We start from the raw sequence: 20,660 nt of genomic DNA, 5'->3' as shown, positions 1-20,660 counted from the left end.
GACATTATATTGTTCTCCAAACATTGATGAGATCTGAGAGTACATTTCAACACATTTAAGGCTAATGAGCAAAGTTGATGACTCTTTTAAATGTGCCCTTTGGGAACAAAGGTCATGATCATTAAGCAGCTGATTCTCTCACCTTTTGTAGTTTTGTCTAAAGAGTGACAAGAATATAGAGACATCAAACCTTATTTTTTTTTTTTCAAGTTGTGCGTGCTTCTTAAATCAAGTGCTTTGTGGACTAACTGAAATCATAGTTTAGGCAACTTGTAAGAGTTTTAACATTAACTCTATAAAGTCTACTGTATGACATGATATGCAAATTTCTAGGATATCTGCTCTACACAATGGTTTAGTGTAGGTAGATAGTTTCTACTATTTAAGCAAGTAAAAGGCCTTGTAATACTTGTAAAACTGTCTACTTTCAGGTTGTGGTACACGTGCCTTTTTGCTGTGAAATCTTTAATGATTGTTCATGTTCTTTCTTTTTTCTTTTTCTTTTTTTTTTTTTTTTTCAAGTTTGTGTTCATGCCTTCATGTCTGAAACAGAAGCATGTAGACTCCATTATCCTTAATGGAAAAAGTGTGGAACAATAAGGTCTTTTCCTAGAGCTGACCTCCTGTCTAAACTCAGCACACCCAAAGGACTCTTAGACTTTGAGAAAAAAAGATTCTCTCTAGAACCCCGACATCTTATCAGAATTCTCATAATCTTTTCCCCCCCCTTCTCCCAAAACAACTTATACTGCTGTTTCAGCTTTTAAAATAGTTCAGTTTTGAATGTAATGGCAGTTTATATATATATATATATATATATATATATATTATTTTTTTTTTTTTTTTTTTTTTTTTTTTTTTTTTTGTTTTTTTTTTGTTTAATTAAGTTAATTTAGAAAAATGATTGAAGTTCATTAAATATGTTCTTTTTTTTTTTTTTTTTTTTCCCAAGTAATTACCATGCGGCCAGCGGAAGACTGATCACAGTCTGTTTTATCAACTTTAGCCTATTACGTGCGCTTGAACGCGGAACTCTTCCAGCTGCTCCTACTGCTGATGGAGACACGAGCCTTCCGAGCTGGTATCGAAAGTGAAATCTCGTGTTGTTTCCACCAGCGCAGAAATGTTTTTCATCACCATAATTAGTGGATGTCTAAAATATTAAAAATAAGGAGGAGCCTAAAACAGGCCCAAAGCCCGGCACGCGTCTGAACTATCACATGAAAATTGGCCCGAAGTCTGGCCCTAGGGGCGTAAAAAAGTCGGGACCCATCAGGCTCGGGCTGAAATGTAGGGCTCTAATTCTCTGATCTGATGAACCTCAATTCCAAGCAGCATGTATGGAGGAAACTAGGCACTGCTCATCACCTCAGTACCACCCCGACAGTAAAGTGTTGTGGTAGCAGCCTCATGCTATGGGAGTGTTTTTCAGCGGCAGGGACTGGGGATCTTGTCAGATTAGAAGGGAAGCTCAAGGTACCAAAATATAGAGATAGACTTAATGAAAACACATTCAAAACCTCGGGCTGGGCAGAAGGTTTACAAGGAAGGACAGAAGGGCAATGACCCTATAAGCACACAGCGAGAGTGGCGTATGGACAACTTTGTGAATGTCCTTGTGTGGCCCAGCCACAGCCTGGGCTTGAACCTAATCGAATATTTCTGGATAAACCTGAAAATGTCTGTCGGCCCCCATCCAACCTGACAGAGCTTGAGAGGTGAAGAGATAAGGAGAGAATGGCAGATAACTGCCAAATGCAAAGCGTAAAGTGTAAAGCTTGTTGCATCATACCCAACAAGACTTGAGGCTGTAAAGGTGCTTCAACTGAGTTAAGGATATTAATATTTATGCAAAGTACTTACTTCATTTTTTTTCTTTTTTTAATAAATTTGCAGTCTTGCAAATCAGAATTTTAGCCTGCTTTTTGGCCATATAAATATCAGCAGTGGCCCCAAATTGCATAGTTTTGTTCAGTTTGGGCCCCTGAAGTTAAAATGAGACTGGTTGATTGATTGATTGAATAATTTGATTGATTGATTGATTGATGATTGATTGATTTTTAATTTTATTGTTTCCCTTCTGAGTACGAGGTCCATATTTTCCTATATCATAATCCATATTATGATACTCCTGTATCAGCCATAAAAGCCAGATGTATCAAATATAATACTCAACAGAATATATATGCAATATTTCTGCCTGTTCAATAAAAATAAAGAAAGAAAGAAAGAAAGAAAGAGAAAAAGAAAGAAAGAAAAACTATTCCATTTGTCAGACTTTACAGCAGGGCTGCCAAACACAATTCCTGCAGGCCATTGTCCTGCAGAGTTTAGTTCCAACCTTGCTCCAGCATGCATACCTGTATTTTTAAATAATCCTAAAGGACCTGATTAGCTGGATCAGGTGCATTTCATTAGGGCTAAATTCTGCAGGTCTGTGACCCTTCAGGAACTGAGTTTAGCAGCCCTGCTTTACAGGGTTAAACAATCCAGTCACCTTTGGTGATGCTAGCTACACAGAAATTGCACTCTTCAGCATTCAGTTTTAAAAGAAACAAGATAAATATGTGTTGTATAGTCTGTTGTACTGGTTTGAAAAACTGGGTCCTTCAGAGACTCATTAAAGAGGTAAAAAAGAACATAAAGTAACAAATTACCAACAAGATGACATTTTGCCTTTGTTAGAGACATATACAAGATGTGGAAAGGTAATTGCAGAACAAATATACAGCATTTCTTAATTAATCAAACATCCAGCACCTAGTGTTCTCCAAAACCAAGCTAATTCTGACCTTATTAGTTTGATTCTTAACTTTAACATGTACATGGAAAGCACAAAAATACCAGCCATGTATTTTGCTATCAAGACCTTGCAAATGTTTTCCATCCTATCAGAGATGGCAAAAGTACACACATCCTTCATTCAAGTAGAAGTACAGATACACGTTTAAAAATACTTTGGTAAAAGTAGAAGTACTGTCTACACTTTTTACTTAAGTTAAAGTAAAGAAGTATGGGCTCAGACACGTACTTAAGTAAAAAGTACCCATTACTACTACCTGTTTACCTGGCTTAAATACTATAGATTTAACAAAAATATTTTCTAAATTACCTAAATGTCATAATTAGTACAATAATGATTACACCTTGACAATATCTTTGCAGAAAAATCCTAATACTACAGAAAAATCATAATACCTAATAAAACAAAACATGCTATTGCATTATCATGACTCATATTTGTCTCTTACCAAAATTAACCATGGTTTATTACAGTAAAAGTAGAGTAACGCTTTTTTTTTTTTTTGGCAAATTGATTACAATCTGTTTTAAATTACAACTATAGTTTTTCTACACGTCATGGTTAGACTATGGTTAATGTAGCAAAACCATGGTTCATATGTGGTTACCATGGTTTAACTATAGTAACCATGGATTTTAGTTTTAATTTTTGTAAGGATTGTGTTGTTATCTGCCCTAGCTTCATCTGAATGCATTATAAAATGATGTTTTATAACATTTGTTTGCTAAATTACTAGTAATTTAGTTTAGTTTATAGTACTACTGCTGTAGTTTTGTCTTTGTTTACTTAGTTAAGCATTAAGCTGTTAGCAACTCTTAGCAGCCTGTTTACAGATGAAACTGACCTGCACTTAAAGTCCTGAAACAGGTCGGTAGTTTTGCCTCTATGATCCACCCGGGCGCTTCCACTCCATTCTCGAGTCACTTGCAAGGATTACACTGATAGAAAGAGCTGCGGAGACACGGAGCATGCGTGAACCAAATCGCATTGCCAGTCAAGACTAACCGATCCATGATTTATTAGAGATTTGTTATCAAATGGTGATCCACCAAATGCTGATTAAAACTAAAGTAATGAGCCTGGTTTGAAAATGTAAGAAGTAGAAAGTACAGATATTTGTGTAAAAATGTAAGGAGTAAAAGTAAAAAGTAGTCAAAAAAATAAATAGTGAAGTACTGATACCAGAAAAAACTACTTAAGTATAGTAACAGAGTATTTGTACTTCATTACTTCCCATCTCTGCATGCTATAGCATGTATTTATTGTATATACCCAAATTTATCCTATCAGAACACCATCTTAACTGTTCCTTCCAGCATGTTACCATCTCAAGCCCAATTTGTGAAACATTTAAAGTGCTTCTTGGCCCATCTTTTGTAATTCAGATGTACTACAATACAAATGTCAAGTGAGATTTTATGACAAGCTTTGATTCCAAACCAGATTAAGGGGGTGTGTTTCCTTCAGATTTCGGCCCGATGCACTGAGAGGGAAGGTGGGCCTGGGAGTCTTCGTCTTGTAGTAGCGCTGAATAAATTCAGTTTTGAGTGGAGCGGGTCTCCGGCGGTGAGTTAATCCCCCAGAGACGCAGCAGGCAAAAGACGGCTCAGTTTCCCTGGCCTAAAGGGGTAGAGCGGAGAGAGAAAGCCTCTAAAGCTATCTTTAAAAGGAGGCTGCAGACCTGAGATAATCACTTTTGTTCGTCAATCATTGCTTAAGAATGGCTTAAGAGCACATTCTCGGTTTTTAATCTGTCTGACTGCCAAAATTGTAACTTTAGGAGCCATGCAAAGACATTAGGTTGGTGCCCTTTAGGATGTCTTTCTATGTATGTATATTCTTACTTCCCAAAGCACTGTTCTACTTTTTTGGGGGTTAGTTTGGGGCCAACTAAACTTGTATGTATGTATTTATTTATTTATTTATTTAACCTTTTTTTTTTTTTTCACTTTACAATAAATGAATAAAATCTTAAAATAAATTATTCATTAAGGCAATGCACCCCAGTTGAATAGGGAGAAGAACATTAAACTAATGGATATCACTTCCCCAGCTGATTGATTACATTAAGAATCCCAAACATGTTTTGCCTTACAATTTTATTTCCTGAAATGTTGTTTAAATATGCAAATGTGATTCATCAGGCCAGGCAGCCTTCTTCCATTCCTCCGTGGTCCAGTTTAGATGCTTAAGTGCCCATTGTAGGTGTTTTTGGTGCTGGACAGTGGTCATCTTGAGCACACTAACAGGTGGCCAAGCTGCCCAATAATGTATGTAGCGAACTGCAATGCACTTTGTGTTTTGACACCTCTTATCATCAAGATTTTTTTTTAACAGTTTGAGCTACAGTAGCTCTTCTGTGTGACTGGACCAGGCGGGCTGGCCTTCACTGTCCTTGGGTGCCCATGACCATGATGCTGGTTCACCAGTTGTCCTTCCTTGCATCACTTTTTGTAGGTACACTCTAAAAAAACGCTGGGATAAAACAACACAATTTGGGTTATTGGTCTTAATTGGATTATCGCTGGGTCAGATATGGACAAATGCAGTGTTGGGTTATCTTAAACTAGCCAGTTGGGTTAAATCTTTGACCCAGCATGCTGGGTTGTTTTAATTAATATATATGTATATATATATATATATATATATATACATATATACATACAACATTGAAAAGTAATATTTTAATTCAGGTACATTAAACGGTTCTCTTTGATCCTTTTTTAACAGAAATTGTGTTGGTTCTCGTGCCGGTGTGTCTCTGAAATCTGAGCCGGTGCTGGGCTGCTGTTCGGAGGTGGAGCTGCGAACCTCAGACCGCCTCCTCGCATTAACTCATAGTTGAAAGATGCCATGACTGAATCCATAATAACCTGTCCATAAACAAACAGTACAGAGGTTTGAGAACATATTTGCACATTTTTTCTTGCTTCCAACACATAATATTATATTAGTAACCTTTGATAGGTGCCATTGTAACGATATAATCAATGTAATTCACTACACCTGTCAGTTGATCAGTGTATGCACTGTATTAAAATCTACAGACAAATAGATAAAGCGCAATAAACATAAAAGTGTATTTTGGATGTTTTATTTCTACCAATCTTGCCTGTAATGTCTCGTCTTAAAACCTAGACTGTTCAGTAATTTTTCCGCTAACTTTGTTTACAAACAACAGATTATTATTATTATTATTATAAAAGGGGCTCTTACAATGTCCCTAATATATATGAGTAAATAAAAGGTGATGCAGCTTTGCAGCAATTTCACCCAAAATAAAAATTCATGTCATTTACTCACCCTCATGTTGCTGCAAACCCGTTTGACGTTTCCATTTGCAAAACACAAGAATGAGGGATGACAGGATGGTGATTGTAACTGTCAAGCTCCAAAAAGCATATCAAAAATTCCTATGACAGTAGTCCATATGATTTGTGTGCGTTATAACAAGCCTTCTGAAGTCGTAAGGTTGTTTTGTGGGAAAAAAAAAACAAAAAAACATATGATTGTTATGTGTGGTTGTTTTCATTCAAAACTTTGCCTTCACAGAGCCCATATCTCATGCGCAGGCGATGACGTCTGTTGGTTTACATAAGCATTTACACCATAAGGAGGTAAAGGCAGAAGAAACATTTTAACATTTAAAATATAATTAATTTGCTGTTACAGTACCACAGTTAGTTGCCTTTTGTCCAGTCCATATACAGTTGAAGTCAAAAGTTTGCATATACCTTGCAGAATCTGCAAAATGTTGATTATTTGACCAAAATAAGAGGGATCATATATGTATGAGTTTTTTTTTTTTTTTTTTTTTTTTTTTTTTTTTAGTACTGACCTGAATAAGGTATTTCAAATAAAGCTGTTTACATAGCCAACAAGAGAAAATAATAGTTACATTTATAAAAATGACCTTGTTCAAAAGTTTGCATTGACTCTTAATACTGTGTTCCACAGCTGTGTTTTTTTGTTTAGTGAGTCCCTTGTTTGTCCTGAACAGTTAAACTGCCTGCTGTTCTTCAGAAAAAATCTTTCAGGTCCCACAGTTTTTGTTTTGTTTTTATTTTTGTTTTTCAGCATTTTTGTGTATTTGAAACCTTTCCAACAATGACTGTATGATTTTGAGATACAAGTTTTTGAGGACAACTGAGGGACTCATGCGCAACTGTTACAAAAGATTCAAATGCTCACTGATGCTCCAGAAGGAAAAATGATGCATTAAGAGCTGGGGGTGAAAACTTTTTGAATTTGAAGATCCGGGTAAATTTAACTTGTTTTGTCTTCTGAGAAAGATGTAAGTATCTTTTGAAGCTTCTTTGAAGGGCAGTACTACATGAGAGAAAATAATAGAAAAGATATTTAGGCAAAATAAGAAAAATGTACACATCTTCATTATGTTCAAAAGTTTACACCCCTGGCTCTTAATGTATCGTTTTTCCTTTTGGTGCAACAGTGATGGTTTTAATCTTTTGTAACAGTTGCATATGAGTCCCTTAGTTGTCCTCAGTGTGAAAATATGATCTCAAAATCATTCAGTCTTTGTTGGAAAGGGTTCAAATACACAACAAATGCTGAAAAACCAAAGAATTTGTGGGACCTGAAAAAAAAAAAATAAATAAAAAAATCATTCAGGTAACAGCACAGTATTAAGAATCAAGTGTTATGTAAATTTTTGCATGGCGTTATTTTTATAATTTCAACTATTATTTTCTCTTGTGGACTATATGTGAATGTCTTTTATTTGAAATATCTTATTCAGTACTGAAAAAAAAAATGCATTTTGTATGATCCCTTTTATTTTGGTAAATTAATTAACATTTTGCAGATTCTGCAAGGTGTATATAAACTTGACTTCAACTGTATATTACAAAATATTACAATATTAAAGTGTTACAATATTAAAATTAATTAATTGTAAGAAGAAATATTAAAAATAAATAAATGAATAAATATTACATTATTTGAGTACTATGAAATTGTCACATAATGTAGATTGAAGACCTCATTTTAATGCAACACAATGCAACCAGTTTTGTTCTGTAACACCAGTAAATTAGCTGACAGAATGTTAATTAAAAGTAAATAAGATCCAAGATCCCATGGGGAAAACAAATTACCATGCTCAAATAAAACCCAATTATTTACTTAGTGTGACTTTATTGTTAGTTAGCTGTATAGTAATTTGCTTTATAATTGTAAAAATGTAAAATAAAAAAATAGTCTACAAATATCCCATCAAATACAATACATACTATAATGTATTTAACAAATACAGTTTTAAATACATAATTGTATTTATTTATTTATGTATTTATTTTTTGTCTGTACATTTTTCTGTACAAACCTCTATGAGCTCTGATGTGTAATAACATGACACATGAGGCATTGCGTCCACTTCAGGCGCCTGACTGAATGCAATATGCTGTGCTTGTGAGTTTGCCTGTTTCAATAGCACAACTAAACCCGACAAATACTCCAGAGACTGAGTTTCTGTGTGGAGTTCAACAAGATGAATGGTTCTTTTTCAACAAAGCAACTTACACTTTCCAACCCCCTGCTTTGCCTCCATAAACATCTATGATATGACTATTCATCCACCCATTTCTCGTCCCAAACCCCCCAGAAATTGAGTTTAATTCATCCCATAGAAAGAAGACATTCCTGTTTTTAAAATGGCACTTTCAAGAGGATTCCCTCTTTCAGGGCCAGAGCCTTTTATAGAGGGACCCGCTTTCTCCCAGCAGTGTGGGAAACAGAGATGGTCCATTGATTCCAGAAACTCATTACACACTGCATGGTCCAGGTCCTTTGAATAAGAGGCCACCTCGACTCAAATAAACTTGCCTGCCTTTTAGAACATCATGGCTTTTCTTATTAATGCAGGATCTGGCCCAAATGAAAAACCCCTAGTCATACTCTGTAACTGTCCTTCAATGTCTGTAGGCCACAGAGACCAGTATTCCTCTAGTAATATCTTATTTTAAAACGTGATGAAATGTGCACAGAGTATCTCAGCATTGCTGCCAGAGGTTAATGGAAGTTGCAGTTTTTGTAATGAGCTCACTAGGTATCAGCTCAATTTAACCATAAAAAGGGTGAGAGGCTAACACACTTTTCAGATGGTTTAATGTAGCACTCAGTTTCCCCAGTGTTAAGAACAAGTAGACAGGGTCCCTGAATTAGTTTTTGTGGCAACAATTCAAAATCACCCAAAGTCAACAACTCCAAGGGCACTGCAGAGTAAAAAACAAACAAACAAACAAAAAAGTCAATATTAACCAAGTTGTAAATGGAGGCCAACAGTCACAATATATCAGGTGCATTTTCAAAACTTTTGGTGGTTAGATATTAGTGATGTTATTGTGTTGTGGTTTCAGTGATCTGAAAGAAGACATTTTATTAAGAAATAAGCACCTCACACTATTGTTTTAAGTTATTATTATTATTATTATTATTATTATTATTATTATTTGTGATAATGATATGCAGCCAAACAACATGACATCCAATAAATATGCAAAGAAAAATAAATACTATGTGATATGTGAATAATTGGCCTATAAATTGTCATAAGAAAAGAAAAGAAAAGAAAAAAAAGAAAGAAAAGAAAAGAAAAGAAAAGAAAAGAAAAGGAGAAATTAAATAGCTGCCTTGTAGAATAAAGACTTTCAGTAACACTTTAGTTTATGGACCAGTTCTCACTATTTACTAGCTGCTTATTAGCATGTATATTATTAGCATATTGGCTGTACTTGTACTTATAAAACATGTAGTAACACTTTATTTTAATGCTGCATGACCAGATTTCAGATTATCAGGGTTAACATTCATATTTGCAGAGTCTCAGAACCATAAAAAGCGGTGCTTTCAAATTACAAATGTAAAGCCTACCTCTACCCAGTTTAAGCGGGTTTGGAATGATGATAACCTGGGGTTATGCGCATTGTAAAAAGCACTATTATGGAATTTAAAATAATTGAGCTGTTACCTGGAAAAGTTGCAAATTGTTCCTTTAGGAAACTACAAGAAAACCCAACTTTCATGATTGCCTAAAATACATGAATCCCTGTTGTTCAGTATCACAGGGGCTGTGATGGATAAAGTTGTGGATCAGATAACACAGAAACAGACTTTTTGAGCAGCATTCGCCAGAGGTGGCCAGAGGAGGATTTGGCATAAAAAGAGTCAAAGCCATGCATAAAAGAATGTAATCCCACTGTGAAGTATAGAAGTCGATCCGTGTTGTTGTGGAGTTGTTTTATAGATAGAGAGAGACATATTGCCTCATGAACTACATCAAATACCATCTGATTTTAGAAAAGTCTGACAGCTTCCAGAAGCTGTTTACCAAAATCCACAAAAAAAAAAAAAAAACACTGTCAGTGGCAGCTGATGTTGTGAAAAAAAAAGTTAGATTTCGCTATTTGTGGTGTAAGATCTATATAATAAATAAATACATACATAAATAAATAGTTTAAATAATATAAATAAATAATTTTAATTTCCTTCTTTAAATTATTCAAATGTTCTTCACACTAACAAATCAGTTGGTTTATAGGAACTGATGACTAAAATGTTCTTCGGGGAATCAAAAATCGTTCTTCTACGGCATTGCTTTGAAACCCTTCTTTTAGAACCATACAGTCAAGGCTGAAAACTTCTATTTGCTCATCATTAATAAAAGTGCTCATCTTTACATCATCTATAATCACAGACTTGCGTAAACATAAGCATTTCCATTGTTTAATCTTCATTAACTGCCTCATTAATTCAAGTAGAGCACACTAAGGTATAAGGACTTTCAAAGCTCATTAAAATCAGTGCCAGAGCAAACATCAAACCCTCATCAAAGCTTTATTAAGGCACTACCACAAAGGTTTACAGTCACTATTTTAAAAAGCCTATTTTTTAACGCAACACTTCATGGGTTTTAAATGTACTTCCTTGGTGTGAGATCAAATGGTGATTGTTCATCACAAGAGTCCCTTGTTCTGACACGAGTGGGCAGGCAAGGGTGAACTTTCTATATAGGAATGAAGAAAAAATAGATCTATAATCAGCTCTGAAAAACCACATCTTAGACAAGAGCTTCAAAAGGACGAACTCAACATCCACGAACAAGTTGAGGGCATATCAAAATCAATGCCCCTCAACTCTGCCAACTGCTCTCAGATGATTGAACAAGATAATGTTAAATGTGGAGAGATCTGTATGCCTCAGGTGATACATGTTCCAATAATAATGCATTTGTTTTTCACAAAATATCCAAAAGGAGATAAAAGCATCTGACATGATTTGTCTAAACAGAAGTCAGGATACTTTAGTGAATTACATCAACACATAATAGTTATATATTTTTTTATTACCTAACGTTAACAAATATTAATAAACATGTCACATTGTTCATTGTTAGTTAATGTTAGTTAATGCATTAATTGATGTTAACTAATGGAACCTTATTGTAAAGTGCTAACCAAAAGTGTTGAATTTTAATATATTTTGTGGCTATTACTTGACTGAGGTCACAAAATCAAATGATAAACTGATGTGTTCACTGTATGGTGTACACTATCAGATCATGGTATTTCGTCAAGTGTTGTATGATGTAAGTATGCTTGCTTTATAGCATTTTATGTATTTAAACAAATGTATTAAATGATTTGTTTGTGTATTTCTGTGTTAGAGAACAAATCCTGTTTTAATTGAAATTAAATAAATGTTAAAAATTTAATTTTAAGGAATTTTTAAGTTTAAGAATTTCCGGGGTTCTGGATTGCATACAAAACTGTATATTGATTACAACTTAAGGCTATAATTTTGAAATGCCGTGTATTTTAATGTGCACTGCTTAATGTAAATTAAGTCTCTGATGTCCCCAGGGTGTGTATGTAAAGTTTTAGCTCAGTTTTTTTTTTTTTTTTTTTTGTTATAGCTTCTTAAAATTGTTACTTTTAGGGTATGAACCAAAACTGGCAGTTTTTTTGTTTGTCACTTTAAATGCAAATGAGCTGGTGCTCCCACCCCCCTTTTTAGGATAAGGAGGAGCTTCAAGAGCCTGCAAAAACAAAACAAGACAATCTCACACATTGAAAATGTCAGAAACTCTCAGTAGCAGTATTCAGCCTTACCTGTTCGAACTGGAGACAGTAATAAAGTGAGTCATCTGGTTGTACTGTGCATAATAAACGCACACTTATGAATTACACAGACGGGGAGCACGGCACAATAAAAAATAACAACATAGCTGGTCTCATTGTGCCATCGCGCACTATCACCAGCTTAATAAGCCCCACTTGTGATTATGAGCTCAACAAATTCAAGCAGTCAACTTCACATTGCTTTCATATGCAATTTTTAACTACCACATTCCTTTTTACGATCATTCTGGTAGCATGTGAATGCAGCATCGGTGAAAACAGGCAGGGACAATGGCAGCTTTAGCAACATTAGCTTTACAGAGTCAGTGCCAAGAAGCTCTTTCAGAAAGGAAATTTGGAAAACAAACATGTGGTACTGTTAGCTAGCCCTGGCTAAATTAGCACTGGTTTAAATTAACATATACACCATTCATATACATTTCCCCCCACCGGGCAGTTGTAGTGCTGGGTGCACATGCTATCTCACAGCAAACATACATAAAGCACCACATTCATTTTCCCCTCCGCATCCCTATAAAACATATTACATTTACATACATACCTGGGAACTGCTATATGTATATTTGTATGTCTTACCTGTTTTATGTTTTTTCGGTAATTGTGTGACTGTTCAGACGAGTCAGAGGGGGCGGTGGTGAAGCCAAGCCCTATTGTGGCCGGACTCTTACGGTCTGTACTCAGTGCCGATGGCAACACTACAATGCCACTGCTTTGGGGTGTGTGAAATTTAGGGCAGAGGACACCTCTGAAAACAATGTTTACACCTTGTTTGCGTTTCATCTCCTTCTTTTAACGACGGTTCACTTTATTGGTGCCATAGGTACAATATAAAATTCAAAACGATGAAAAGTAGCCTATAGAGACAGCCTTAAATAAAACATATGATTTCAGCTCAGTACTCCACCAGTTCAGCAAACGCCTACTTTTCACAGCGATTGGTTGTCGCCCAGTGTTTTTCACTCGAGATTTGCATAAAATTGAAGAATGCCCAACCTTTTTGACACTCAACACTATCTCTGCGCTGCTTGCAATCCAAAAATGCACTGTTGAACGTTTAAGCTCAACTTGCATATGAATGAATTGAAAACACTCGCTATGTGCCAGTGGAAATGCATCGTTATTTTGAAGTTGACCACGCTCTTCCAATCTCGCCGGGTACCCGGAAGGGGATCGGGAAAGTGTATAAAAAGTGCTCCCGCACTAATATGTTTGTCTCTCGGTAGGCCGGACAATTGTGACGTAAACAAGTCAAAACTCCTGTTCAAGTGCGTATATTGTGGATACCTGTATATATTGTATATTTTGGGACATTTTTGCCAGTGGCAGTGTTTTGTTTATTTTTATCTAGTGGATCACCTAAGCCTCGCTGCAAATAAGCATCACCTTGCACCAGAGTGCACTTTTGAGTCAAGCCATCCTTTTTTCCTTTACAACACACACAATTACCAAGTCCAGGAGAGCTGCTGCAAAGCGGAGCGTTGGTATTGATCCCTAAATGTATAGGCAAATTTACCTTTTTTTTCCCAGGACATTTCCTGGAATGAAATGTTCAGCGGCTCAAATGGATGGAGTCTATGAAGACTCCTATGTTCGTTGGTGCATACCAAATCACAACAATTGTAATGCCTCTTTGGCGCTGACATTGTATATCTCCAGTAATGGCAGACTGCTGCTTCTCACTCAGGGCTGTGTCTATGCTAATAGGGCAGAGACTGCCACAGATAGGCAGGGGTTTCTCCCTACGATGACGTGTACATAGGGAGAAATCTGGAATTGCCTGTTCACAAAGACCGTTTGTGATTTATTGGGATTATAAAAAAAGGTTGGGTTTATTTTTTACAATTATAGACTGGTTGTTTTCATGCACTGCAGCCACACAAACACCTTAAAAAAGTGATTTTTGCATAATAGGTCCCCTTTAAATTGAGGTCACTCAGTCCCCTTTGTAATCATTAAAATTCCCATGTCACTTTAGAGTAGGGATTTAACCCTGTGGTCCCAAACAAATTCCTTCCACCAGCCCTTACCAATCATGGCCTTCAAATAATGCCCATGTTATGGATGTGAAAGGACACACTCACACATGAGATTTCTTCAGCTTTGATTTATCCACAGAGACTCACATTTTTTTGATAGAAAAAGGGGTACAAATCAGGTTGGCTGAAGGCAATATACTGCAGAATTACATATAACCACAGCAGTGACACTCAAATCTGTTACTATAAAACAACAATAGGATACAATGTGAAAACACTCACAGTACACTTGTAAATAGTAACAGTGTAATAGTACTGGACAATAAACTATAGATAATAACGAGAAAACTTCATGAATTTCTAAACAGCATTTGTTAACGTTTATAATGTCATAACATGAAAGCAACATACCTTTTTGATAGAAAAAGGGGTACAAATCAGGTTGGCTGAAGACAATATACTGCATAATACATATGACTAGAAACAAATAGAAATTACACTTTCACTCAACTCATATTACAATTTAGTATCAGAATTTAGTATCAGACATTTTAAAACAGACGCAGTGACCACATGAAATGCACTCGTGAATGCACGAGGAAATTCAATATATTCATAATGACCTCAACACTTTAATTGTGTTAAAGTGTTAAATACATTATATACACGTTCAAATATGTAAATTCAATCAATTGCTTCAAAAATAGTCACGTAAAAAATATTATTTCCACAATTAATATGTAAATGGGTTACAGCGTCAAAAATCGTACATACAAGTCTGCTGCAGTACGGAAAGAAAAGAGGGACAAAATACTACATCTGTAGTAACACTGACAGCCACAGGAGGGGAGCCTTCGTGCACCAACAAATACAACCAAATCCCTTTTTTTATGATATTCACATAAAATTATTTACTCTTTAAATTAAATGTTCTTCTTAACCCTGTTACATCCATCCACTGAATCGGCTTTATCCCTCTCTCTCCTGCCCACCTATATCTGGTGTGTGGTGAGTATACTGCGCTGTTGCACCATGGCTGCCATCACGCCATCACACCAAGTGGATGCTGCACACTGTTGGTGAATAGCCCTTTCACACGTGAGTTTGAAATATTCTAGCTGAGCCCCCAGGGTGAGTTTTTTTTAGGCGACCGTTATTTTAGAATGTATCGCATTGTTTCCATGGCGACGCGTCGTGTTTGTCACGTGACGCAACGCAGCCACAATAGCGCTGTATGACACATGTATCACTTTTATATACACAAACGTGCTCACTGTATTATGAAATATCTGATATTCCGATTTTGAAATATGTGCAAGTAAATGTATTTGGAGTTTTGAACACTTTTATAATGGCCGCGTTAGTTGATCTATATCGGGTGATGGCCACCATGTTAGATCGCGCTGAATCCGAGCTTTGGGATTTACAAGACGCAAATTCATCCTCTCCTCCCGAAAAACATAAAAGTAAGTCTCTGGTGAGCTGGGAGAAGAGCAGAGTAAATGTTATAGTTAACTACACAATGTGTATGTCATATCAATAAAACATGTTGTCAGATAACATTTGTAAGGATCATTATTGTCGCTTCCATAGACATTGGTGTGTATTTTGCAAACTATAAATGCATCGTTTTACTAGGACTTATGTGTATTTAAATGTCTGGAACCTAAAATAAGCATTATATGGTTGAAAACACTGAATAATTGCAATAATATGACAAGCGCTCAGCGCGTCTGATCTGGTTTAGCGCCAACCAAAGCGCCAAAGCAGATTTGGAATTCAGCAGTTGATCACGTGATGCGCTAAACGTTCGAATCACACCGGTGTGATCGTATGCGTGAAAGGGTTAAAGACCACCTGAAATGATTATAAAGCACTTTGGATGTATAGTAATACCAGTAATAATAATATATAGTAAAGAAAAGTGCTACTGTAAATGGCTCATTCATTCATCCATTTATACACAGAAGCAAGAGTGCTGTTCCTAAATATTTTATTACTGAATAAATCTGCGTTTTTTTTTTTTTTTTAATGAAAAAGGTAAGTGAATGATTCAGTGACCCATTCTTAAAGACTGTGTCACTTGCTCTGTTCCTGAATGAACCATCCATCTGAATAAATCAGCTGAATGAATGACTTATTAGACAATAAGTCACTTATTATAAAGTAACTTGCCACCATTTCCTGGTGGTCTCAGTTTCATAATGAATGAATGAATGAATGAATGAATGCATTTGTGTGTGTGTGTGCGTAAAGGCCACTTCTTAGCTGCATAAAACAGTTTGCATATATACGTGTAAGTGCCACTGCAGATTCAGTGTTTGCAGCCAAAAATGGATTCTAATTTGATTGGTAACAGCTTTATAGTGTCTTATTATTCTAAATGAATTCATTGTAAAAAATTGACTTAAAATATGATGCACATGTCTAATAAAGATAGATAAAATGCCCCTGTGTCCCTGGAAATCAATTTAAGAAGGCAAACATTCATAGGCGTAATTTATGGGTGGGACATGTCCCTACCACTTTTTGCCAGGCTCGATATTGTGATTTTTTTTTTTTTTTCCATCTCGTGGCACGGACGTACTTAATGCTGATGAAACATTCCTTTCTGTTAAATAAGATGCGATATCTGGCAGCTGGCACTGGAATCTGTTGTTTCTGAAATCATGCTTAATGTTTGTTGCGATGTTAAGTAGTGAGAGTGCTTCAATCTATCACTTATGACTGTATGTTGCAGAGACTATCTATTCATTCCAGTTAAAAGACCAAAATAAAATACACAAACATGTGCCTCCTCTTGATATAGGATCACTGATGAACATATTTGGATTTAATAAGGGGGAAAAACCTTTAACTCGCCTGACAAAAATTCTACCACTAGACGTTGGGACTACAAGTAATTGATTCTTATCTATGTATTTATTCACTTACATGAATTATCTTGGGGCTAATAATACATATTATTTTAGTACATGTAAGAATAAAACTATCATGCTAAAAATGAGTTTAATGTCCCAAACACACACTCCCACCCACTTTTTAAAACAAAATTAGGCCACAGTAAACAGGGTCAACATATTTTGTGACCCTGGAACAACATTTTAATCCAAAAATTTAATCTTGACCACTTCCCTACACCTAAATCTAACCTTACCTAATGATAGATGAATGACACTGATGTAATATTCTTAATTGGGCTTAACTTTCCAAGCTGAGCACTAAAAGTAATGCATCATAGGTTCGTTTCAAACAAAACATCTGCAGCACTGCAAAAACCCTGACAAAACTATGTTCTGACCCTTGATGTATTTTCACGTTTGCCTCATAGCCATCATCTCTGAGCTGGTTATGCTCTCTGCTAGTTATGTGATGGATGAGGAAGTCTTTGGTGCTTTTCATTAAATGGGTTTGACTGGCCTTGTCATTATCACTGAAGCACAGAGTGCAGAACCCTCCCCGGGGGAAACGTACACTGCTTCAGTGACTCTGCTTTAAAATTAATAAGACAATCCACACTAGAAAGCTGCTCAGTCTTGCCATAAGGGCTGACCATTACTGCCACGGTATAAAACAGGTGTCCTTTCTAATAAAACAGGTCTTGCCAATGGACACCACCTGCTTCAAGTGAACATATATTTATGAATCTGATGTATGTGGTGAGATCTTAAAATGTTCACTGGGTCAAGTAGAGCACAGTGGCTCTCTCCAGAGGCACATCCTGTTTCAAAACGGATGTCACTCCAAAAATATTCAAAATACAGCATGTTAAAGACTCCATTAAAGAGCCATAGGGCAAGAAAGTTCATACCCCTCTAGATTTCACAGTTATTAACACTGTAATCTTCTTTTATTATTATTTTTACACTTCCTGGAAATTAATTTTAATGCTGAGTTTGGTCATAATCATTTGTTTATTTGAAATTGTAAATGCCATGTTTTCATGAAGTGTTTTCTTTTTTCTTTTTTTTTCTTTTTTTAATTTTAACACTACCGAGTCTTGGCTCCAAACAGAGCTACTTACAATATTCTTGTGGGAAAGAAAAACAAAAAAAAAAAACAAAAGATAAAATACATTCATAAATAAAAGTATATATGTATATATAATATATATGATAAATATAATAATGTGTATGACAAATAAATAGATAAATAACTAAAAATCTAAACAAAAATAATACATTTTATAATATAATAACTAATACATGCTGAGAATTTATTTAGTAGAATAGCTCTGTGCAGATGATGAAACCGAAATCAATTTGACTTCCTGTGATAATATCATTTCAGTTCTTTCCCGTTTTAATTCAAACTTGATCCCCATCTTAATATAACAGATAATGAAGGAAGTAATTCAATATGTCCCCTGTGCTCCTCATTGGTAAAGTAATTAACCCCTGGCAACCTAACGAGAAATACTCAGCTCAAGGGTACAGATCGTTTAACCGTGTTAAATGAATTATACCCAATGCAAATCAGTGTTGATTACAGAAGACGTGTTATAGGCTACACTACATCATTTTTTTTCTTAAAAAAAAAAAAAAAAAAAAACTGACAAAGATAACCCTGTAAGCCCAGAATGAGGTCAAAATCACATATCCTAAAGCCAGTAATACCATCAGTCCCTCCTGTAGGAAGAATACAGATCTGAGGCTTTAGAGAGAAAAACGAGGTCAGCATTTGAAACATTTAAAGAGCACATGGAGGAAAAGAAATGAGGAGAAAAATAGTTCAAAGTGCTGCTTTTAGCCACAGAGGAAGCTGAAGTTGCCGACCAAATGAGAATAAATGAAAAGAGCGCAACAGCTCAAAATGCTGAGGGTATGATTTGGAAGTGCAGGGTTTATGTGTATGAGAGTGTGCGTGTATATTTGCGTGACTCCAAATATCTGTAGAGTACACGCATTTTGGAAACTTTAATATTCACTAAATAGGAGCTGACAGCGATTTTCAGCATCGAAGTGACTGGAAGTCATTGTTATTCAATGACAGTTGTCGATTTGAGGCAACCTGAGTGACATTGGGCTCTGGCCATGTGATTTGGGCATTTTGGTGGTGTGACGAAGTTAAGACCATTCAGGATAGTTAGTAAAGTAGTCACATTTAAAGGTTTAGTTCACCCAAAAATGAAAACACATCATTGTCATCATTTGCTTACCCTCATGTCATTCCAAGTCAGCAACACTCAAACTCCTATTAGTTGAGTTAATGAATTACCTAACATTAGCTAAAAATGAGCAAGACATTTGTTACAGTATTTATTAATTGTTGTTAATATTAGTTAACAAAAAGCTTTAGAATAAGGACCCATTATTTGCATTAGTTAATGCATTAACTAACATCAATGAGCAAGACATTTGTTACAGTATTTAGTTAATAAACATAAAACTTCGCAAAGATCCCATTAGTTACATTAGTTAATGCATTAGCTAACATTAACTAATAATAAGCAATACATTTGTTACAGTGTTTATTAACTATTCTTGATGTTATTACATAAAACTTAAAGGTTCCGGTTGCATTAGTTAATGCATTAACTAAAAATGAGCAACACATTTGATACTTTTTTTTTTTTTCCTATTCCTGATGCTTACAATAAGGTCCCATTAGTTAACTAACATTATCTAATAATCAACACGTTTTAGTATTTCTTGATCCTTGTTTATATGAGTTAATAAATAGAAGTTTACAATAACATCCCATAATTACATGTTAATTAGTTATTACTTATTTAGTTATTAGTAATTAATAGTTATGAGTTAGGGCATTAACTAATATTAACTAACAAGGAGCATCAAATTTGATACAGTATTTATTAATCCTTGTTTATGTTAGTTAATAAATATAAAACTTTACTATAAGGTCCCATAATTACACATTAATTAGTTAGTTATTAGCAATTATTATTTATTAGTTATTAGTTAATGCATTGAATATTTTTAACTAACAGTGAGCAACACATTTGTTACAGTATTTGTTAATCTTTGTTGAAGTCAGTTACTAAAAAATAATACAACGTTTTAAGTAAAGTCCCATTAGTTTTGTTAATATATTTACTAACACTGACCAACAATAAATAATAAATCTGTTACAATATTAATTATTAATCTTTGTTAATGGACGCAATTTGTGTTCATTTAAATTGTGTAATTGGACAGCTGTGGACATGTGAGTTATTAAATGGGTCTTTAAAAAGCATTGTTTATTATGATGTTTTTTTTTGTTTTGTTTTGTTTTGTTTTGTCTTGTTTTTTCCTCTGTATTTCACATGGTTAAACAGTAGCTTTCTACCTAAAAAGAAACTTGCTGCCACTAACTACCCTTGTAAAACCATCTGATCTGTGAGACACCGTTTTATGGGTGACATTTCATCACCCTCCAGGCTGGAGAGCGAGTAGCCGGTCAAGAGCGCAGGTCAGTCCGCTGTGTTTCTCCCTGCTAAACAAATGCCCCTGTCACGCGCTCTCCTCAGTGACAGGAAATAAGAGTACAGAGATGAAGGAGACAGCAGTGGATTTAGATATCTCACTGCACAGTGCCTGATGGCATACGATTACAACTGAGCCCTTAATAAAACTAGACTCTGAGAATGGGTTTATAAATTTCAGTGGAGAGACAAAAAACACTTTACATGAATGTAAATATTTCACTATGTATAGAGAACTCTAATATAAGCACACATAATATTTCACTTTCGTTCTGATGTTATTACTAACACAACAT

The sequence above is a fragment of the Labeo rohita genome, chromosome 14 (genome assembly GCF_022985175.1).
Source record: "Labeo rohita strain BAU-BD-2019 chromosome 14, IGBB_LRoh.1.0, whole genome shotgun sequence".
In the NCBI taxonomy this organism is placed as follows: Eukaryota; Metazoa; Chordata; class Actinopteri; order Cypriniformes; family Cyprinidae; genus Labeo; species Labeo rohita.
The sequence above is the reverse complement of the archived record's forward strand: the minus strand, read 5'-3'. Positions refer to the sequence as shown.